At 46.9% G+C, this 24,220-nt stretch overlaps 1 protein-coding gene across 4 annotated transcripts in view; it reads right to left on the bottom strand.

The window, feature by feature from the left end:
* The window catches only part of LOC140389741 (voltage-gated inwardly rectifying potassium channel KCNH7-like), a 732,829-nt gene that overhangs the window by 256,398 nt on the left and 452,211 nt on the right, over positions 1–24,220 (bottom strand). The gene's annotated exons all lie outside the window — the stretch shown is intronic.

The following is a 24,220-nucleotide window of genomic DNA, read 5'->3' as shown; positions in this document are numbered from 1 at the left end:
CGTAGTGCAATCTCAGGGAATAGGATCAGTTACATCACACACAGAGAGTGTTAATTATGCGAGTACATTGCATGCGAGCTAAACACCTTTTTGATAGCACAAATGCCCAACTCAGATATCGGCCAGAATTCTCCAACCATTGTGATTTACTTTTCCTGCGCCCGTGGGTTTCCGGGTGGAATGGGGTGGCTTCAATGGGAAATCCCATTGACAAGCGTCGGGAGGGCAGAATCCCGCCACCAGCGAACAGCGCACCGCCGAGAAACACGCGACTGGGGGGCCGGAGGATCCAGCCCATCATCTGGCAGTTCAGCAAAAAAGAACTAATGAACAGATAATTACATATTCGATTAACAGTCAGCTAATGGTCATTGATTGATGAATTACAGGTGAACATGTATTTCTGCTAGATACAGAAAATATTTGCCATGTTTACAGCTTCAATATATATTGATACTTTTAATGGCTAAGTTGATGCAAACAGCTCAGTGCTTCCAAAAACAGTACAGCCTTTTGTGTAACAAGTTTCTGAAAATAACCAGCACAAGTTAATGGTATTTCAAAAACATATGCTTTGGAAAAGTAATTTCCTGTCATTAGCTATGATCCACGAATGAAGCCATGTTACTATTTAAAGGTCAAGTGACATCTTGTCACTAAAATGCATTTTACATCATTATTTCTATTTGAACTTTCCTCTGTTTCATTTCATTATTGTGGAACCCAAGTACATTTTGTACAAAATTATAACCAGATGACATTTTTCCATTTGTGCTAACTGAAGTGACAGTGTCATTTGATTGTATACTTCCTCTTCGCATTTTTATATGCTCTTATTTTATTTCAAATCTGTTTTTGGTTTCATTGACAAGGAGGCTGGAAGGAGTCTCCACAAAATCATTCCAAACCTGGAAGAAATCTCTGATTTGACTGCAATGGAGAATTCACAGGAGAGAACTCTCTGTGGACCATGTCAGAGTGCTGTGTATTTACAGGCTCCACAGCATTGGATGTTTCAGTAAATAACACCCAGTTACCTGACAATTAGACCATTAGTTTAACAACAGTTATTCAATAACGATCAGATAATGACAAGCATGTTTTACAATGGGCAGGATTCTCGGTTTAAAAACAAAGTGCTCCCACTAGTGGAGAATCAAGACCACACCTTACTTGCACAAGGAGCATCGCCGAGATGGTATTCTCATACTGTTACCATGCAAAATTATGCATAACAGCGAACATGCTGGTTGCCCTGCACTTACTGGCCTTGGCTGCCATTTTGAACGGGCTCCCTAATCTCAGCAGCCAGAGACAGGTCCACTTCGCTCCCACAATACAAATGTCGACACCCCGGTGACAAGGTGGGCACCCCACAGGCCCTCATCAGGGAGGGGCATCCTCCCGCCCACCACAGGAATAATTAGTCACCCCCCACCCCCACACACACACCACGCATGCATAAGTGTGATCCCCAAGCCAACCCCCTTCAGCCCCTCCCCTTCATGATCCCCTTTCAGGCCCCACCCTCTGGCATTGCCAATGGTGCACTGCCCCTTGGCACCATGGTACTGACATCCTGTCAGTGATGCCCTAGTCCCGCGCGCTGGACCCCAAGGACGGGGTCAAGGAGGTTAGCCCATTGCTCCTATGCCGTTCTGTCACTGCAAGGTTGCAGATGGAGGGACCTCCAAGGGTTCTGGGGGTTGGGTGGGCTTGGGCCGCGTTTAAAGGGTTAACACTGGGACCGTCCACTGGGATGAGGTTCCTGTATCTGGACTGCCTCTTCCAGCCCTGGGCATGGTTAACTTAGGCAGCCCTCTGCTCAAAATCACTATCCTTGTCTGACATGTTTAGACCCTTAAATTACCTTCTCACTCGGAACTGCCGATGAACAGATCAGACAGTTCATTGAAGATTCAAACATTTTCTCCCTCAGCCCTATGCTTTTAAAACTGCTGCTTTTTGAAATGTCCAACCCTCCCTAGAAAGCCTATAACATTGAAAATCCTTGAAATCCCGTGAGGTCCTCTGAGTTACATTTTATAAGATAAGGGTTTCTCTTTTTTTTTCTTCTCACACTTATTTGAGGGTAGCAAGCTAGATTTAATATTGAATAACAACCTGTAGTAACCAGAAGACACACTAAATTTTGGGGGGCCTATTTGTGAAAGCAGCAGCAGTAAATGTTTATTAAGGGCCTTAGTATTTCGTTTAAAAAAAATCCAACAACCAGAAGAGGGAGAGATGTCAATTGGCGGGGTTGTGTGCTACTCCTGCACGTTGTGGGGCATCATGAATACTTCGTGTCCCTGAGGGCTACATCTGTGGAAAGTGTATTCAGTTGCAAAAGCTCACCGAATGCATGGAACGGTTAGAGCAGCAGCTGGAAGCACTGAGGAGCACACAATTATCTGAAATTATTGTAGATATGTGGGTACCTGGAACTCGCTACCGGAGGAGGTAGTGGAAGCAGGGACGATAGGGACATTTAAGGGGCATCTTGACAAATATATGAATAGGATGGGAATAGAAGGATACGGACCCAGGAAGTGTAGAAGATTGTAGTTTAGTCGGGCAGTATGGTCGGCACGGGCTTGGAGGGCCGAAGGGCCTGTTCCTGTGCTGTACATTTCTTTGTTCTTTGTTCTTTGTAATAGATTCAGCGATGTGGTCACACCCAAGGTAGATGGGTGACCGCCAGAAGGGGTAGGCAGACAGTGCAGGGGTCCCCTATGGCTGTCCCCCTATCTAACATGTATGCCGTTTTGGATACTGATGAGGGGGAAGGTCCATCAGGGAACAGCAGCAGCAGTGGCCAGAGCGAAGGCACTATGACTAGCCCTACTGCACAGACGGGGGATTTCAAAGCGTAGAAAAGCATTAGCGGTAGGGGAGTCAATAGTCAGGGGCACAGATAGGTGCTTCTGTGGCCGTGAAAAAGACTCCAGGATGGTAGTTTGCCTCCCTGCTGCCAGGGTCCTGGATGTCTCTGAGCGGGTACAAAGTATCCTAAAATGGGAGGGAAATCAGACAGAGGTCATTGTCCACATTGGCACACATGTCTTGGGTAGAAAGAGTAGCGAGGTCCTGCAACGGCAATTTAGGGAGCTATACAACCAGATTAGGCAGGATTTGGAGGCTGCTGTTTGGGAGCGGCTATTTGAGACTAAATCCACATTTGGCATGTGGGAGTCTTTATAGCAGCAGTTGATGGGAGTGCAGGACAAGCACGTGCCGGTAAAAAGGAAGGACAGGACAGGCAGGGTTCAGGAACAATGGATGATAAGGAAAATTGAGAATGTTGTCAAAAAGAAAAAGATGCATATGTGAGGTACAGGATACTAAAAACAGATAAAGCACTCGAGGAAGGAAAGTACAAAAGAGCTCAAGCAGGGAGTTAGGAGGACAAAAAGGGGTCACAAAATGTCCTTGGCAGACAGGATTAAGGAGAATCCCAAGCCATTTAATACGTATATTTGGGACAAGAGGGTAGCTAGAGAAAGAGTTGGTCCATTCAAGGACAAAGAAGGAAAATTATGTGTAGAACCAGAGGAAGTAGGTGAGGACCTTAATGAATATTTTGCATTGGTATTCACAAAGGAGAGGGACACGTTGATTGGTGGTATCTCAGAGGGATGTGTAAACATTTTAGAACAGGTCGTTATTACGAGGCAAGAAGTATTAGGTGTGTGAAAGCATTAAGGTAGACAAATCCCCAGGGCCAGATGGCATCTATACCAGATTCATGAGGAGACAAGAGATGAAATCACTGGGCCGCTGACAGAAATCTCTGTGTCCTCGTTGGCCACAGGATTGGAGGATAGCCAATGTTGTACCATTATTTAAAGGTAATTATAGGCCAGTCAACTTGATAGGTCAGTGATAGTGAAATTGTTGGAAAAGATTCTCAGAGATAGGACCTATGCACATTTGGAAGTGAATGGTCTTATTAGCGACCAACAGTATGGTTTTGTATGAGTGAGGTCATGTCTCACTAATTTAGTTGAAATTTTTGAGGAAGTGACAAAAATGATTGTCCATATGCACTTTAGTAAAGCATTTGATAAGGTCCCTCATGGCAGGCTGATGTAAAAGATTAGATCACATGGGGTCAGGGGTGAACTAGCTGGATGGATCCAGAACTGGCTTGGCCATAGAACACAGAGGGTAGCAGTGGAAGGGTGTTTTTCCGAAAGGAGGTCTGTAACTAGTAGTGTTCCGCAGGGATCAGTACTGGGACCTCTGCTCTTTATAGTGTATATAAATAACTTGGAAGAAAATGTAGCGGGTCTGATTAGTAAGTTTGCGGATGATACTAAGATTGCGTGAGTTGCGGATAGTGATGAAGATTGTCAGAGAATACAATAGGATATAGATAGGCTGCAAAATTGGGAAGGGAAATGGCAGATGGAATTTAACCCAGACAAATGCGAGGTCATGCATTTTGGTAGATCTAATTCAGGTGGGAGCTATAAAATAAATGGCAGAACCATCAGCAGAATAGAGACACAGAGAGATCTGGGCATGCAGGTCCACAGATCCTTAAAAGTGGCAGCACAGGTGGAAATGGTGGTAAAGAAAATATATGGCATGCTTGCCTTCAGAGGAAGGGGTATCGAGCATAAAAGCTCGAAAATGATGTTACAGTTATATAGAACGTTGGTTAGCCACATTTGGAGTACTGTGACCAATTCTGGTCACTGACTACCAGAAGGATGTAGAGGCTATGGAGAGAGTACAGAAAAGGTTTATCAGGATGTTGCCTGGTATGGAGGGTATTCACCATGAGGAGAGATTGAATAAACTGGGATTGTTCTCCCTAGAAAGACGGAGACTGAGGGTGACCTGATAGAAGTTTATATAATTATTTGGGGTATAGGTAGGGTGAACAGCTGGAGGCTTTTTCTCAGGGCGGAAATGACAATTACAAGGGGGCACAAGTTCAAGGTGAGGGGGGAAAGGTTCAGTGGAGATGTGCGGGGGAAGGTTTTTACACAGTGGGTGGTGGTGGCCTGGAATGCATTGCAAAGTGAGGTGGTTGGGGGAGATACGTTAGCACCCTTTAAAACTTATCTGATAGGCACATGAACAGAATGGGTATAGAAGGATACAGGCGGTTGGTCTAGATAGCTCATGTGATTGGCCAGGTTTGGAGGGCTGAAGGACCTGTTACTGTGCTGTATTGTTCTTTGTTCTTTGATATGCTTAGCATTCATTCAATTTCATAATGCAGTACCTTTAACTTGCCTCTGATTGACAGCTTAATGGTTTAAACACAGCAGGCTGGAGTTTGAAAAAAAAATATTTTCCTTCACACTTGATTGCATCTGAAGTACCCTCCGTTGATCCGAGGTCAACCCCATATCCACAGCCCGAGGCCATCCAACCTCCGGGACTCTTGAGGGGACCCTCCCTCTGCAGCCTGCTAGCGGCAGAGGGCCACATGACCAATGGGCTAACCCCCTTGACCCCATTGTGGTCCATTGCGCCAAAGCATGGCCGTTAGAGTTCCCACTGGGGGAGGTCGGAGCATAAAAGGGGTGAGGGTGGAGATTTGGGTGTCCAAATAAATGCATATGAGCACTTTGCATGTTCCCGCCGCGGGGCGGGTAGTCCGCTCTGGCTGGCAGGGCGGGACCAGAGACTGGGGATGGGTCTGCCACCCACTGCCGATCCCATTTTTGGACTGACATGGGATTCTCCACCCGATCGGAATTCTGGGGCGTCATTCTCCGCCGGCGGGAGTCTCCGTTTTGCCGGCGCCCGGGGGTTTCCCGACGGCGTGGGGCTGCCCCACAATGGGAAACCCCATTGACCGGCCGGTGTTACGGAGACTCCCGCCGGCCGGTCGGGGCAGAAATGTGGCGGGGCGGGTAGGAGAATTTCGCCCTTGATCTGAACGGCGGGGAGCGAAGAATTCCGCCCAATATTTTAACTTATTTTGGTGAAAGATGAAATGAGTATCAAAATAAATACTGCAAGGACAAAAATCATAAAATGCAGAAGTTCATTATCACCTTGTAGGTCTTTGAACTTTCAGTGAAAATCAATATCACTTTTTTTAAATGCCTAATCCTCCAATTGCCAAACTGGATTGTTTCCAAACAACTTACACGAAGTCATAACAGTTCCAGTAACATTCTGAGGCAGTAGGTGAGATTCTCCGACCCCCCGCCGGGCCGGAGAATCGGCGGGGGGGGGGGGGGGGGGGGGGGGGGGGGGGCGGCGTGAATCCTGCTCCGACGCCAGCTGCGGAATTCTCCGGCGCCGATTTTTTGGCGGGGGCGGGAATCGTGTTGCGCCGGTCGGGGGCCGTTGGTAACAACCCCATCGATTCTCCGCTCTGCGATGTGCCGAGCAGCTGCCCATTTGCGGCCTGTCCCGCAGGCATAAATTACACAAAGTTTGTACCGGCGGGACCTGGCTCTGCGGGCAGCCTGCGGAGTCCTCCGGAGGGGGGGGGGGCGGAGGGGAGGGGGCAGGGGGATCTGGCCCTACGGTGGCCTGGCCCGCAATCGGGGCCCACCGATCTGCGGGCGGGCCTGTGCCGTGGGGGCACGCTTTCCCTCCACGCCAGCTGCTGTAAGGCTGCACCATGGCCGGCGTGGAGAAGAATCCCCCTGCGCATATGCAGGAATCAAGGCAGCGGTTCTGGGAACACGCTGGCGCTCCTGCGCATGCGCCAACGCGTGCCAGCCGGCGGAGGCCCTTCGCGCCGGCAGGCGCAGCGCCAATCACTCCAACGCCGGCCTAGCCCCCGAAGGTGCGGAGGATTCCACACCTTCCGGGCGGCCCGACGCCGGAGTGTTTCACCCCACTCTTTGGCGCCAGTACGGCCTGCCCACCGGAAACCGGAGAATCCGGCCAAGAAGTTTACTAACAGTGTAACAGCTGGGTGCATTGATATAGTTCTGCAGTGATTGATTGTAATGCTAACCATCTAAGGTCTTTGTTAATGACCAGACTATTGAACACATAATGAAACAACCTGACCCTACTAGTCAAGAAACAGCACTTTTAACCTATATTTAAATGGAAAACTATAGTAAATCATGAAATAATGTAATATGTACTTGCAGAAATAAAGCTAGCACTTGCTTAAATTGTTTTCTTTTCTACAGTTCTTCCAAAAAATTTGAATCCTGTTGCTTGACCTTTAAGGAATGTGGACAGAACTCTGATGATATCAGGTGTCATACTATGTTAAGGAAGATATTACTAAAATTCTGGAAGCATAACAAACATTATGTGGCATCTGACAGTGACAAGCATGACCTAATATTGTAGAGAAAATAAATGAAAACAATCAGTGGCGTTTTTTTGCATTGTAGCTCATGGCTGATGCCAAGGCTCTGCTGTACAATTTCCCTCCATTTTCAATCTGATCAAAAAAACAATTTGAATGCATCAAATTGTGGGAAATCACTTAAAATGGATGACAGTTACAATTCTAGAATCAGTGTTAGATCCAACCATAGTCCCAGTGAATAATGGACAATTGACACACACCACACAAAGGATATTTGTATCATTCTGCCTGTCAATATGATAAATATTAATTCCACAGATCACACAAGCACAGTTAATAAATGTCAACTTCTATAATGTTTACAAGCATGGTAAACACACCAAAGGGGCAAATGGTTACATTTTCCAGTTTGTTCTTAATTATTATTATTTTTTAATTTTAGAGTACCCAATTCATTTTTTTCCAATTAAGGGGTAATTTAGCGTGGCCAATCCATCGACTCTGCACATCTTTGGGTTGTGGGGGCTAAACCCATGCAAACACGGGGAGAATGTGCAAACTCCACACGGACAGTGACCCAGAGCCGGGATCGATCCTGGGACCTCGACACTGTGAGGCAGCAGTGCTAACCACTGCGCCAGTGTGCTGCCCTTAGTTTGTTCTTAATTATTGATTCAGTAAATCCAACATTGAATTCCTAAGCCTAGATTTACCAAATATCATAAGGCTACTTCCAATTCCATGTGTTTTAGTAATTCCTAATAATCTTTTTATGACAACCTTATCAGATATCTTTTGAAAGCCCTTATTGACAAAATTCATTGAAATTCCCCAATGTATCATACTAGTGACCTTCTCAAAATATCAGACTTCGAGAGTTCACTCATCCATGCTGAGTCTCTTTGATCAGCTGATGATTTGTTGTTTTTTGCAGCTTGTGGGATCTTGTTGTGCAAATGCCATGCCACGGTGCCGATGGAGAAGAATGTCAACACTTCAAAAATAATTCATTGGCTCTGAAGTTCTTTGAAAGATCCTGAGGACGTGGAAGGCTCTATATAAATGCAAGTCTTTACTTTAGTCCTCAAGCAGATTGCCAAATTGTAAAATCAAACCTCAACCATTTTGCTTGTTCAAGTTGTTTTCCACCACCCACCCTCCCAGCCCATTGCTGCCCCATATTGTTTCTGAGGCTTTGAGGGGTCATTATGGCACTTTTTCCCCACAATGCCATAGTGGGGATTCCCTGGAGATCTCTACTTGGAGGATCAGGTCAAGTTCTACTTAAGTTCCTGTTCACTCACCTGCCCCAGACTCTAGAGAAATATATCATTAATTGTCATAAAAACAGGACCTGCAGAGAAGTTAAGTAGGAAAATATGACTAAGTATGTCATATTTCAAGCAGACTAGCCAACAAGCTGCTCCATAGGTAAGATACAGCCTGTGGTTATTGACATCACAATCTTGCTGGAATTTTGCAATTTGGGATCATTTCATATTTTGGTAACATAAACCAATCAGTAATCCACGGACAAGCGAGTGACAGTTGCCTCACAGGCTTGAGCAAGCAGTTGCATTTCCATGGAAAACCAACAGGAACATGACAGGGCTCAGCAATGTTATACAGCAGGTTGATTCCCAAAGGTCCGGAGTGTTACAGATTGTACCTCTGTAGCCCTATGAGCTCCACTGCACTATGTCACTACCTACGCAAACAGGTATATTCAGCTCATTATCTGATTGTCAGTATTGGATTATACATGTCAATATTCACTTTACTAAACACTATTATAACGGGCGGGATTCTCTGACGCCCCGCCGGGTCGGAGAATCGCCGGGGGCTGGCATGAATCCCGCCCCCGCCGGTTGCCGAATTCTCCGGCACCGGATATTTGGCGGGGGTGGGAATCACGCCGTGCCGGTTGGCGGGGCCCCCGGCGATTCTCCAGCCCGCGATGGGCGGAAGTCCCGCTGCTGGAATGCCTGTCCCGCCGGCGAGAATCAAACCACCTCTATTACCGGCGGAACAAGGCGGCGCGGGCGGGCTCCGGGGTCCTGGGGTGGGGTGCGGGGCGATCTGGCCCCGGGGTGTGCCCCCATGGTGGCTTGGCCCGCGATCGGGGCCCACCGCTCTGCGGGCGGGCCTGTGCCGTGGGGGCACTCTTTTCCTTCCGCCTTTGCCATGGTCTCCACTATGGCAGAGGCGGAAGAGACCCCCTCCACTGCGCATGCGTGGTGATGCTGTGAGTGGCCGCTGACCCTCCCGTGCATGCGCCGCCCGGCAAAGTTTCGCGCCAGCTGGTGGGGCACCAAAGGCCTTTCCCGCCAGCTGGCGGGGCGGAAATCACTCCGGCGTGGGCCTAGTGGGACATTGTTAGGGAAGAGGAATGTGAAATATTAGATGGCATAGATACAGTGAGGGAGGAAATGTTAAGGTGTTTAGCCCCCTTGAAAATGGAATGAAGAAGTATATCCTAGGCTGCTAGAGAAAACAAGAGAAGAAATAACAGAAGCTCTGACCAGAATTTTCCAATCTTCTTTAGCTACAGGAGTGATCCTAGAGGATCCGAGAATGTCTAACTTTGTACCATGCCATGTCAGAAACGTGGCAGCTTTAGCTGCACAAGCTGGTGTCACACCCTTTACCCACCCCAGACCTCTGAAACTCAGTCCCCAAGTCCCTTCAGCTTCCTTGCTGGGGCCTGCGAGCCTGACCCCAGCGATACCCCGGACTTACCGCATGTCCAGGTTCCCCTTCATCGGGCTAGCCTGTAGCCGGCTGTAGCCATTGCTCCCACTTGAGGCTGCTGGGAATACAGAGCTGCTGGCCAATTGGATGACAGGCAGCATCGAAGGTGGAACTTTCTGCTGTGATTGGAGCAGAAGTCTCACCTTGAAGCAATAAAAATTTCTCCCAGTGTTAAATTGCTTGAGTGCAAGTTTGCCACCTACCTTTTAGCTGGGCAGCCAGGGATCATGACGCCCCTTAAAATCCAAAGAATTGTATATTTCACCAAACTGTGTTACGTGAACACAGTCAATTAGGCAGTTGTTATAGAAGAGAAATACATTTTTTCCCTGATTGATAATCACTGTGAAAAGATTTATTTATGTCCTTCTTTGGCCCTCCATCAGGTCTGGTGGTTATGAGGGGTAGGAATTGAATTGGAGGGAACAAAGATCCCGCAGAAATCTGAAACTAATTTCCCCGCCATTATTTAAAAATCATTTTCCATTAGGAATGCAAAGAATGATGCAGTGAGGGCCGTCTTGATATTCAACGCAGTTTGACAGGGTGATGAATGGGAAATCCATTCTATCCGATTTTTATGATCAGACCTCAGAAATTATCGGAGAAGAACTGTTGGTACTGGTCACATTGGTTATAGGCAGTGCCAGCCTGGCACTGCCAGCTGGCAGGGATACTGCTGGGTGCCAGGTTGGTGGTGCCAAACTGGCATTTTTTGTGCATGCTCAATTGGGCTGGGGTTGATATGGGGGGAGCATGAAGCCCCCTGTACTGCGCTCGGGCTGGGGGGAGGTCGGAAATCGTTTTGGGGGCTCGGAGATTGGGACGCCATTTAAAAATGGCGTACGGATCTCGCGCTACATGGGGGGTTCTGGTGAGAGGAGCTCTCCCTATACAAAACTGGGCTCCCGTTCAGACCCCATATACCATGTGTTTCTTGGCACTGCAAACGCTGGGAAACAGGTGGCTAAACGTGCTTGCTAAGGGACCTTGTTCCCTTTTGTGAGAATCATACTCCATGATTTTCAGATAGAGCTGTGGTGATCCTTGTGTCATCTGAGAACCAGAAAGAAACCTTCCTTTCAGATTGATAACTGGTGCCCCATTAATCAGCAACAGTGAACTGGTATACTGGAATGGCTATGAAGGTCAATGCCAGCAGCATGGTTCCTATGACAGGTTGCATTGTAGTGTGGAATTTAATTGGCGGTATATAATGAAGCCTGGTGTGTGTGCGTGTGCATGTGTAGAGGTAGAATTGGGTGGGAGTCCCTGGGTCTAATTCTTGGTGGCGGAAATTACCTGAAAAATGTTCCCTCTTGGAGGCAGGATGTCAATTAGGCGCATTAACAAGCCACTTGAGACCAATCGTCACTGAGCCTGGTGGAATTTAATTGGGTTTGGGGACTTAACGGGACTCACAGAGGTCTCCCTTGCCTCCCATAGCCACCCAACAAATACTGTTGAGTTTGCCTGCAGCCTCATAGGGGAGTTCTTTTGTTCACAGGCATTCAGTGCCCAATTGAGAATCTAGCATTGTGAAGGAGGAGCTTCTGAAAACCACCCCTCCATCCCCACTCTCCTCCATTTATTAGCGACTCCCTCCCCATGACCCCTTTCCTGCTTCACTTACTTCTTTCCAGGGATCCATTAACAATTGCTGATGAAGCCATCAGTGTATTACCGTGCAGCCAGAGCTCCCAGTGGCGCTGTTGGTAATGGAGAGCTTCTGGCCTCTGATCGTTCTCAGGGGTGGGATATCCAGGGGTGAGGCCTTGATTGAGTGGGAGGCCCGGCGCTGTGCCAGTAACTGCTTGATTGCTGTCAGGCCTCCCATGGAAAGGCGACACAGTATTTCCACTGATTCTCAGCTGACGTGTGGGCAACTAAATTCCGCCCAAGATAAGACTCCTCACAATGCTCCACTGCCCTGCAATCTAGACCCCGCATTAAAAATCCTTCCCTCCCCCAATCCAATCAACAGGGTAATTTATTACATCTGCTTGACCTCACACATTCAACATCAGCTACAGACCCCACCAAGACTTTTTCACTTACTTATTCAAACCTACTACTTCTTCCAAGAACACTCTGCCAAGCCACGTCACACGGGGAAAACATTAACCCAGTTCCGATTTATTGCAGAAGCAACTAGCACTTAATGGGAAGGAGAGCTGAAGAGCAGGAAAAGATCCTGCCATCCACAAAAGTTTGACTTCAGTCTAGGGTGCTACCATCAAAATCATTGTGAGAGGGAGGACATGCACCATTGGAGATAGTAACTCTATTATTTAGCTCACACGATCATATGTCGACTTGAGATTACCCGCCATCTACCATTGTTTACCCTACCTTAATTTCCTAACTCTTGTCACTCTACCCTTAGTTCTTCAGGTGCCATAGGCTTTGTGTGCCCAAAACTTGAAGCACCCGCCATAAAATGTACTTTTCTTTGTCCAGATCTTTTCTTTCCATCTCTCTAGGCAGAATGGAATTGCTAGAAAGAGGCCCATTATTTTTATTTAGGTAATGGGCCACCTGGGCCCAGCAATAAACATTGCACTGCTGACTGGAGTGACAAGCACCATTGGACATGTGTGCGGTAAGATTCAAAACTTCGAACAATGAAGAACTCGCTATTGTTTGGAAAATGTCACTTTGCAACAAACGATTTCTCCTCTGATATCTTCTGTACTATGTATTACCCAAATCATTTGCTACTTTGAATCGGCTTGTATTTTGCATTGAAAAATGAGGGAAACCTATGTTTATTCTGAATGATGGTGATGTGCTTCAGCATGTAGCTATTTGCACACATGAGCCTAGTAGAGATAATTGAGGTGAAAAATGGTATTCAGTGTCGTGCACGTAGGTGGAAGCTGCAGACAGAGAAGAAAGCAAGTGGAGACTGCTCAAACATGGTTATTTATGTAAAGGGTTTCCAATTTCGGTTCGAACTAGGATAACAATACTAATCTTTCACCCACTTTGAAATACTTTGTGGACCTCTACTTGGCTAATACAATTCAAAATAATAGCACCACAGAACCTCAATTATATTTTGGCCGCAGCATTTATTCGATAAATTATCCAACTTTACTGCTAGTTTTATGGCTGCGTTGAATTCAGAGTTGTTGACTGCAACTCATTTTATAACCTTGGTAGCAAATAGAAACAATGCAGATTAATGAAATAATTGGAACTGAGATTGTATAATAATAGGCTTTACGTACATTTGGATTCTTGTCAAAACTATGCTCTTCAATAACAACCCAGTAACTCAATAACAACAATAACTTGCATTTATAAAGTTCTCTTAATGGAAGAAAATCATAAAATCATAGAATATACAGTGTGGAAGGAGGCCATTCGGCCCATCGAGTCTGCACCGGCCCTTGGAAAGAGCTCCCTACTTAAGCCCAGGCTTCCACCCTATCCCCGTAACCCAACCTAACTAAGGGGCAATTTAGCATGGCCAATCCACCTAACCTGCACATCTTTGGACTGTGGGAGGAATCCAGAGTACCCGGAGGAAACCCACGCAGACACAGGGAGAAAGTGCAAACTCCACGTGGACAGTAACCTGAGTCTGGAATTGAACCTGGGGCCCTGGAGCTGTGAGGCAGCAATGCCACCGTACCGCCCCCATGGGGCTTCACAGGGGTGTAAGCAGACACAAATAAGAACTTAAGAAGATTGACAAAAGCCTTGGTCAATGCAGGAAGTTTAAAGACGGATATTTTAAAGGAGGGGAGAAAGATGGAGAATGGAAAGGTTTTCGGGGAGTGAATTCCAGAGCTATTGTAGAGCTTAATAACTCTGTACATTATGACCAATTGTGATGGGCAATTGTTGTTACTTTTGTTCCAGAAATTATGTGGTCAGGCTGGATCTTGGAGAAGAACTGGGGGAAATAACTGTCTTCTCCTATTAATTCACCAACTGACAGCAACTTTTTATTATTCATTCCTGGAATGTGAGCATTGACAAGGTCAGCATTTGTAACCCACCCCTAATTGTCCTTGAGAAGGTGGTGGTGAGTGGCTAGCAAGTGGGGGAGGGGAGGGAGGGGGTGTGGTGGTGTTTAGCAGCAAGGGGAGGGGTATGACTCTCAGTGGGTCCCCTCTTCCCGATGCTGTATTCCTTGATCAGGCATAGGATGCCCACTACAAAATCCAGAAGAGAAAATGCGATTAAAATGAACTGCTGTAACTAGCCATGGCACATCATGTACCTGAATGTCACAATGTGGATGAAGAATCTGAGCAACAATTGTATCAAATGGAGAAGTGACAAACACAAACCACTGCAGAGAATCATAGCCAGACAAGAGAATGTCCAGTCAAATGTATTAATGTGATGGAAACAAACCTCATAGTGATGATTGTCCAGAAAAAGGCAAAGAATGTTGTACATGCAGCAGATTAGATCACTTTTCCAATCACTGTCAATCATTCAACTATAGATCTTCAAAAATTCATCCAATTAAACATAGTGACCGAAGTATATATCCACAGTAGCATAGCCAATAAATAAGGAACAATATGTAGTAGGCTATTGAAACAAGTCCCACTGTGAAGGGCACCTAACTGCCTTTGATGTGGTCTGGGAGCTGGCGCTTGCTTCCAGGCAGGGGTCTATTTTATGGGGGTCTCTGGTGGGGGTCTCTCTCATGGGGAGGGTCACTGGTGGCAGTCTCTCTCCCATGGGGGGCCTCTGGTGGGGGGCTTGGGGCGGTCTGGTGGGCATCGGCAGGATTTGCATTGTGGAGGGGTAGGGTGGCACTCCAATGGACTTTGGAGGCAACTTGCTTGAAGAGTTATCCCCCTAGCCCACTGCGAGATCCAACGTGTCAGGGCCCAGTTTGTAAATACCTGCACCAATTCTCACTCACATGTATCGCAGCCCAGAGGCTTGGAGAATATGGTGCCCGGTCCATTAATAGGGACGCAAATCGGTCAAATTGACACATTTGCATCCTCCCTCTGGCGCGGGGTGGGTACTTTGATGCTGCCGCCAGCGGGGGACCGGAGGATTGGACTTTTTTACTGGTCACTGGATTCTCTGCCGCATCTGAAACTCCGCTACTAGCGATGGGCAAAAAAAATCCAGCCTGTAATTTAATTTTAAACAGCTGCCTCTCACATGAAAAATGGATGGCAGCAATAAATAATTGAGGTGCTCGTGTTGGTGGTGGTGGTGGTGGTGGTGGTGGTGGGGGGGGGGGGGGGGGGGGGGGGGGTGGCGGTTGGTGGAGGGGAGAGTGATTTTGGTTTCTCCTGGGATGTCATGGGCCTGACATTTGCAATTTTCATATAAATACGGAAGCTGCTCATCTGCCCGAAGCAGCAGCTTAAATATGCAAAATAATTCCACTCTAGTCAGAGGAACACGTTTGCAATTTTCAAGGACAAAATGGCTGATTCTGCACTCTGCACATTTGTACTAGGAGTGAGCAGCCCCCTTGCTGACCCCTCAATGCTCCTTAAAGAAATTGATAAAAGGCTTCCACCTCTGGGTGAACCTCTCTGCCGACCCTCACAGAGCGAACTTAACCTTTTTCCTTTTCCAAACTCAGGAATTCTGCTGGGTCGCTCACTCACACTCCCGCTTTTGGCGGCTCCAAGTCCCGTCACCCTAGCAAAATCCTTCTCCGGGCTATCAGGGAGGCAAAGGCCAAAGCATCGGCCTCTCTCACCCCCTGGACTCACGGATCTTCCGACACCCCAAATATCACCACCTCTGGACTCAGAACTACCTCCACACCCAGCACTTTGGATATTACGTCCAAGAACCCCTGCCAGAACCATAAGACCATAAGACATAGGAGCAGCAGATTTAGGCCACTTGGCCCATTGAGTCTGCTCCGCCATTCAATCATGGTTGATATTTTCTCATCCCCATTCTCCTGCCTTCTCCCCATAACCCCTGATCCCCTTATTAATCAAGAACCTATCTATCTCTGCCTTAAAGACACTCAGTGAATTGGCCTCCACAGCCTTCTGCGGCAAAGAGTTCCACAGATTCACCACCCTCTGGCTGAAAAAATTCCTCCTCATCTCTGTTTTAAAGGATCGTCCCTTTAATCTGAGATGGTGTCCTCTAGTTCTAGTTTTTCCTACAGCCTTCTGCGGCAAAGAGTTCCACAGATTCACCACCCTCTGACTGAAAAAAATCCTCTTCATCTCTGTTTTAAAGGATCGTCCCTTTAATCTGAGATGGTATCCTCTGGTTCTAGTTTTTCCGACACGTCCACTGTATCCAGGCCTCGCAGTATCTTGTACGTTCCAATAAGATCCCCTCTCATCCTTCTAAACTCCAATGAGTACAGACCCAGAGTCCTCAAACGTTCTTCATATGACAAGTTCTTAATTCCAGGGATCATTCATGTGAACCTCCTCTGGACCCTTTCCAAGGCCAGCACACCCTTCCTTAGATATGGGGCCCAAAACTGCTCACAATACTCCAAATGGGATCTGACCAGAGCCTTATACAGCCTCAGAAGTACTTCCCTGCTCTTGTATTCTAGCCCTCTAGCCTTCTTAACTGCCGACTGAACCTGCACATCAACCTTAAGAGAATCATGAACAAGGACTCCCAAGTCCCTTTGTGCTTCTGCTTTCCGAAGCATTTCCCCATTTAGAAAATAGTCTATGCCTAGATTCCTCCTTTCAAAGTGCATAACCTCACACTTTTCCACATTGTATTTCATTTGCCACTTCATTGCCCACACTCCTAGCTTGTCCAAGTCCTTCTGCAGCCCCCTTGCTTCCTCAACACTACCTGTCCCTCTACAGATCTTTGTATCATCTGCAAACTTAGCAACAGGGCCTTCAGTACATTCTTCCAGATCATTAATGTATATTGTAAAAAGTTCTGGACCGAGCACAGACCCCTGAGGCACATCACTAGTCACCGGCTGCCATCCTGAAAAAGAAACCTTTATCCCCACTCTTTGCCTTCTGCCAGTCAGTCAATCCTCTATCCATGCCAGGATCTTACCCTGAACACCATGGGCTTTTAACTTATTTAACAGTCTCCTATGCGGCACCTTGTCAAAGGCCTTCTGGAAATCTAAATAAATCAGGTCCACTGATTCTCCTTTGTCTAACTTGCTTGTTACCTCCTCAAAGAACTCTAACAGATTTGTTAGACACGACCTCCCTTTGACAAAGCCGTGCTGGCTCAGTCCTATTTTACCATGCACTTCCAAGTGCTTCGCAATCTCATCTGTAATAACAGACTCTAAAATTTTACCAATGACCGAAGTCAGGCTAACCGGCCTATAATTTCCCGTCTTCTGCCTCCCCCCCTTCTTAAACAGTGGTGTTACATTAGCCACCTTCCAGCCCTCTGGGACCCTTCCTGCTTCCAGTGATTCCTGAAAGATCATCACTAATGCCTCCACAATTTCCTCAGCTATCTCTTTTAGGACCCTGGGGTGTAGTCCATCTGGTCCAGGTAACTTATCCACCTTCAGACCTCTCAGTTTCCCCAGAACCTTCTCCTGAGTAATGGTCACTGCACTCACCTCTGCCCCCTGGTTCTCCTGGAGCTCTTGCATCCCACTGGTGTCTTCCACTGTGAAGACTGATGCAAAGTAACTATTCAGTTCATCTGCCATTGCTTTGTTTCCTATCATTACTTCTCCAGCCACATTTTCTCGTGGTCCAATGTCTATTTTTGCCTCTCTCTTACCTTTTATATATTGAAAAAAATCTCTTCCTATCTTCCTTTATATTACTAGCTAGCTTGCACTCATACTTCATCTTCTCCCCCCTTATTGCTTTTTCAGTTGTCCTTTGCTCACTTTTAAAGGCTTCCCAATCTCTGGTTTCCCACTAATTCATGCCACTTTGTATGCTTTTTCCTTAGCCTTTATGCTGTCCTTGACATCCCTCGTCAGCCATGGATATCTTGTCCTCCTCTTAGCATGTTTCCTCCTCCTTGGGATGAATTTTTGTTGTGCCTCCCTAATAACCCCCAAAAACTCCTGCCATTGCTGTTCCACTGTCTTCCCTGCAAGGCTCCTTCTCCAATCAATTCTGGCCAGCTCCTCCCTCATGTCTTTGTAGTTACCCTTATTTAATTGTAATACCGTTACATCTGATTGCAGCTTCTCCTTCTCAATCTGCAGGGTAAATTCTATCACATTGTGGTCACTGCTCCCTAAGGATTCCTTCACCTTAAGTTCCCTAATCAAGTCTGCCTCATTACATATCACCAAATCCAGAATTGCCTGTTCCCTAGTAGGCTCTATCACAAGCTGCACCAAAAAAACAATCTCTTCGTCATTCCACAAATTCCATTTCTTGGGATCCACTACCAACCTGATTTTCCTAGACCACCTGCATATTGAAGTCCCCCATGATTATTGTAATATTGCCTTTTTTACATACCTTTTCTATCTCCTGATTTATTTTCTGCCCCACATCCTGACTACTGCTGGGGGCCTGTACATAACTCTCATCAGGGTCTTTTTACCTTTGCGATTCCTCAACTCTATCCACCGCGATTCTATGCCTTCTGATCCTATATCGCTCCTTGCTATCGATTTAACTTCATTCCTTACTAACAATGCAACCCTGCCTCCTTTGCCCATCTGCCTGTCCTTTCGATAGGACATAGAAATGAAAAATGAAATGAAAATCGCTTATTGTCACGAGTAGGCTTCAATGAAGTTACTGTGAAAAGCCCCTAGTCGCCACATTCCGGCGCCTGTTCGGTGGATATTTAGATCCCAGCCCTGATCCCCTTGCAGCCATGTCTCTGTGATGCTGACAAAATCGTACCGGCCAATTTTAATGTGCGCAACAAGCTCATTTACCTTGTTCCGTGTACTGCGCGCATTTAGGTACAACACCCTCAATCCTGCATTGGACACCTCCCTCATCACACTCTCCTCAGTCACTGTACGCTGTACTGTGGCCCTTTCAGATTTTTGATTGTGGCTTCTCTGCCTTACACTTTCCCCCTTACTGCTTTTTGTTTCTGGCCCCGTTTTACTTCCCTCCGACTTCCTACATTGAATCCCATCCCCCTGCCACATTAGTTTAAACCCTCCCCAACAGCTCTAGCAAACACCCCACCTAGGACATAGGTTCCGGTCCTGCCCAGGTGCAGACTGTCCGGCTTGTCTGGGGCATTGGAACCGGATCCCCCAGAACCAGTTCCAATGTCCCAGGAATTTGAATCCCTCCCTATTGCACCATCTCTTGAGCCACGTATTCATCCTATCTATCCTGACTAGCTCGTGGCACTGGTAGCAATCCTGAGATTACTACCTTTGAGGTCCTACTTTTTAGTATAACTCCTAACTCCCTGAATTCAGCTTGGAGGACCTCATCCCGTTTTTTACCTATATCCTTGGTGCCTATGTGCACCACGACAGCTGGCTGTTCACCCCCCGCCGCCCCAGAGTGTCCTGCAGCTGCTCCGAGACATCCTTGACCCTTGCACCAGGGAAGCAACATACCATCCTGGAGTCTCAATTGCGTCCGCAGAACCGCCTGTCTATTCCCCTTACGATTGAGTCCCCTATCACTATAGCCCTGCCATTCTTCTTCCTGCCCTGCTACGCAGCAGAGTCAGCCATGGTGCCATGAACCTGGTTGCTGCTGCGTTCCCCTGGTGAGCCGTCTCCCTCAACAGTATCCAAAGCGTTATATCTGTTTTGCAGGGAGATGACCGCAGGGGACACCTGCACTGCCTTCCTACTCTTGCTCTGTCTTTTGGTCACACATTTTCTATCTCCCTCAGTAACTTTCACCTGCGGTGTGACTATCTCGCTAAACCATCCACGACATCCTCAGCATCGCGGATGCTCCAAAGTGAGTCCATCCGCAGCTCCAGAGCAATCAAGTGGTCTAACAGGAGCTGCAACTGGACACACTTCTGGCACGTGAAGGAGCCAGGGACAGTGGACGTGTCCCTGAGCTCCCATATCGCACATGAAGAGCATGACATGGGTCTGGGATCTCCTGCCATATCTTAAACCGTAGGTTAACTTATACAACTACAATTCCAAAAAACGAAAGACAAAATAAATCAATATACAAATGAAAAGAAAAACTACTTACCAGTCACTTACCCTGGATAAAAAGCACCTCCTCCCCATCCAGCTTCAAATTCCCACCTAGCTTCAAATTCCCAAACTCATTCTTCGCTGTGTCTCACTCTGGCTGTGTCTTCTCTGGCTCACTGGGCGAACTCACTAGGAGTGAGTTATACTTGCTCTTTTTAATTTGGCCTGAGTTGACTCCTCCCCTCACCTGCTTTACCCCCTCAGTCTTCACACAGCCAGAACTCCAAAACCAAATTAGAGCAATGTTTACTTAGCAAGGGGAAATAAAGAAGTGGGGAAGAAAATAAACTGGTGAGGCAGTGGTTGAGCACCAAATCTTAGAACAGATGTGGTGTTGCTAAAATTATGGTGAAGGGACAAAGCCGTTTAAAATAATCTCAGGAGAATTTATGAAAAGGTGCACCTTAGGCCAGGTAGTGAAGGGAAAAAGAGAATAGCTAGAGTATGAATGTAGCCCCATGTATTCAATTTTTATATGTGATTGTGCAAAGCATTAGAAATAGAAACTAATTAGAAGGGAAGCATTGAGAGAAATATTTCACAAAGGTGAGATTGTAAAATGCATATTACTAGATACATATGGCGGGATTCTCCATCCCGGATGCCAGGAATATGTTCCCCGATGGAACGGAGAATCGGGCTTCTGGGGAAAATCTGGATCGGAGCACGGGCAATGCTCCGACCCCCACTGGCGATGGGAACAAAGTCCATGATGCACGCCGGTGGGGGTGTAAATAAATGTAAATAGGTCTTAATGACATATTCACATTTATTTAGCAGGCGCGGCAGCCTATGCTCCGGCCTCCTGTGATTATCCTGTCCACGTGGCCGGGAATCACGTTGGCAAAGATTACTTGTGGTCTCAGCAATCGTGAACCTGACGTGGTGGACCTCGTATAGTAATCTAACTTTTCTTGTTTGATAAATGTCGTTTTCTTGTTGTTAAAATGAACTAGTGGTCCTGTGGCTCTGTTCCTCCATCTTTTATGAAAAAAACCACTCCATTTGGGCAGCACGGTAGCACAGTGGATAGTACTGTGGCTTCACAGCGCCAGGGTCCCAGGTTCGATTCCCCACTGGGTCACTGTCTGTGTGGAGTGTACACGTTCTGCCCGTATCTGCGTGGGTTTCCTCCGGATGCTCCGGTTTCCTCCCACAGTCCAAAGTCTTGCAGGTTTGGTGGATTGGCCATGATAAATTGCCCTTAGTGTCCAAAAAGGTTATTGGGTTACGGGGATAGGGTGGAAGTGAGGGCTTAAGTGGGTCGGTGCAGACTTGATGGGCCGAATGGCCTCCTTCTGCACTATATGTTCCAAAAAAAAAAATTCTGAGACTGTGTTGACACAACAAAGAATTTGACGATTTTCATGGCAGAAAAACTGGCGCCACACCTGGACCGATTCTGCTACTGTTTAGGGGCTAACACCAGCGCTTTGTGGAACACAATTGATTCGAATGAGAAACGGTGCTGGATTCACCGGTTTCACGATTGACACTCAAGAGGCTGATAAGCTGCAGCCGCATACACACACTTCACTCCCCACACACTGGGGTAGAACTGTGTAGGAGCACGAGGACAGATAAAGACACATCGAATACATTGGCAGTGAGAAAATGGATATGGATGAATGTTCGCTTTTGTATAGAATATTAGATGGTCTCATTTATAAAGTTGGATTGGAATGTTTGTTTAGGGTGTCTTTTATTTCACCATTGTGGTCAAGAGACCACAATGATGGTCAGTAACATAGAGAAGGCAAGTGTAGCTGGTGGTTTGGGATTGTATCAACTGATAATGCATTTAGCTGAACCAATCAAGGACATTCCAGCTGGACCAGGGAGATGTTGATTGCCTCTTCCCTTTCACTGTCACCTTTTCCCCTTCCTCTTCCCCCTCCTTATCTCCCTACTCTTCCCCTCCTCTTTTCCCCTTTCTTTTCCCTCTCCTCATTCCCCCTTCTATTTCCCCCTCTTATTCCCCTCCTCTTTTCTCCTCCTCTTCACCTTCTCTTTCTCCCTCCTTTTCCACCTCCTCTTCCCTCTCCTCTTTTCCCCTCCTTCCCCCTTTCTCTACCTCCTCCTCTTTTCCCTCCATTCCCCCTTTCTCCTTCCTCTCCTCTTTGCCCCCTGCTCTTCCCCCTCCTCTTTCCCTCCCCTTCGCCCCTTTCTCTTCCCCTTCCTCTGTCTCTGCTCTACAGTAATCTACTTGGTGGCAAGGACTGTGGCCTCCTGATGGTGAGGTTATGCAGGATTCAGCAGACCACCATGAATTTTGGCACAAACTCTAGAGAGTGTTGCAGTCCTCCTCTGGAGTGGAGTGATCCAGGAAGTGGAAACATTGTTTGAGCACCCTTTGGGTGAGTGAATAGTACTCCTCTCCCAATGGCCACCCTCTGGTTTGCAGTCGTAGCTCAAATACTGTTGGTACAGTGAACTGCAGCAGAATGAATGCATCATCACTGCTGCTAAATGGTTTCCACCTACATGTTGTGCTGAGCAAGGTCACACACCAACTGCATATTTAGTGACTGAAATGCTTATCCGTGTTGTACATCTCATGTGTGTAATTTCAATGACACACTGTACCATGGGAAAACCTGCTATCCTGAAAAAGCCACATGCATGTTTCATCTGACACTCTCTCAGGGACAGCACCATGAATAGCTCCCACCCCTCTCCTGGCAAAAAGGGTGACTGTCACACATGCAGCAGTGGTCAGTAAACTGGGAGATGGTACAGATATCATCTGCTCCATCCTAGAAGGAAGCCAATGTAATGAAGTTCATGGCTATGTCTTCACAGTCAATGACAGCACTGTCCTTGCTCTGCTTTGTGGGTCATATCTGTCTGCAAGAGATGGCAATTTTCAGAGACACCTCCTTGATAAAATGCAGATGTCGCACATCCTGTTTCTTGCAGAGGTTGAGGTAAGAGAATGCTTTCTGAAGTCAATCGGTTTGGTTTTATACTGGACAGTCTTGGTTTTCAGCTGGTCTGACCAGTGCCAAAATTACTTTCGTTACACCCTCCTGCATTTAATTTGAACTACAGCTAAGAACCATGATTGTTTACCTTCATTGGCGTGGATGATAGCCCCTAAAGCCAATGAACTTGGTGTTTGTGATTCCCACCATGGCGGATGAACACCTGGACTGTACCTGCAAAGGCCCTGACCATTAGGGTTAAGGAAAATCCCAAGGCTTTTTACACGTACATAAAAAGCAAGAGGGTAGCCAGGGAAAGGATTGGCCACTGAAGTATTGGCAAGGGAATCTATGTGTGGAGCCAGAGGAAATGGGCGAGGCACTAAATGAATACTTTGCATCAGTATTCACCAAAGAGAAGGAATTGGTAGATGTTGAGTCTGGAGAAGGGTGTGTAGATAGCCTGGGTCACATTGAGATCCAAAAAGATGGTGTTGGGCGTCTTGAAAAATATTAAAGTAGGTAAGTCCCCAGGGCCTGATGGGATCTACCCCAGAATACTGAAGGAGGCGAGAGAGGAAATTGCTGAGGCCTTGACAGAAATCTTTGGATCCTCACTGTCTTCAGGTGATGTCCCGGAGGACTGGAGGATAGCCAATGTTGTTCCTCTGTTTGAGAAGGGTAGCAAGGATAATCCAGGAAACTACAGGCCGGTGAGCCTTACGTCAGTGGTAGGGAAATTACTGGAGAGAATTCTTCGAGACAGGATCTACTCCCATTTGGAATCAAATGGACGTATTAGTGAGAGGCAGCATGGTTTTGTGAAGGGGAGGTCGTGTCTCACTAACTTGATAGAGTTTTTCGAAGAGGTCACAAAGATGATTGATGCAGGTAGGGCAGTGGATGTTGTCTATATGGACTTCAGTAAGGCCTTTGACAAGGTCCCTCATGGTATACCAGTACAAAAGGTGAAGTCACACAGGATCAGGGGTGAGCTGGCAAGGTGGATACAGAACTGGCTAGGTCATAGAAGGCAGAGAGTAGCAATGGAAGGATGCTTTTCTAATTGGAGGGCTGTGACTAGTGGTGTTCCGTAGGGATCAGTGCTGGGACCTTTGCTGTTTGTAGTATATATAAATGATTTGGAGGAAAATGTAACTGGTCTGATTAGTAAGTTTGCAGACGACACAAAGGTTGGTGGAATTGCGG

This window comes from Scyliorhinus torazame, chromosome 2, assembly GCF_047496885.1.
Source record: "Scyliorhinus torazame isolate Kashiwa2021f chromosome 2, sScyTor2.1, whole genome shotgun sequence".
In the NCBI taxonomy this organism is placed as follows: domain Eukaryota; kingdom Metazoa; phylum Chordata; class Chondrichthyes; order Carcharhiniformes; family Scyliorhinidae; genus Scyliorhinus; species Scyliorhinus torazame.
The sequence above is the reverse complement of the archived record's forward strand: the minus strand, read 5'-3'. Positions and strand labels throughout refer to the sequence as shown.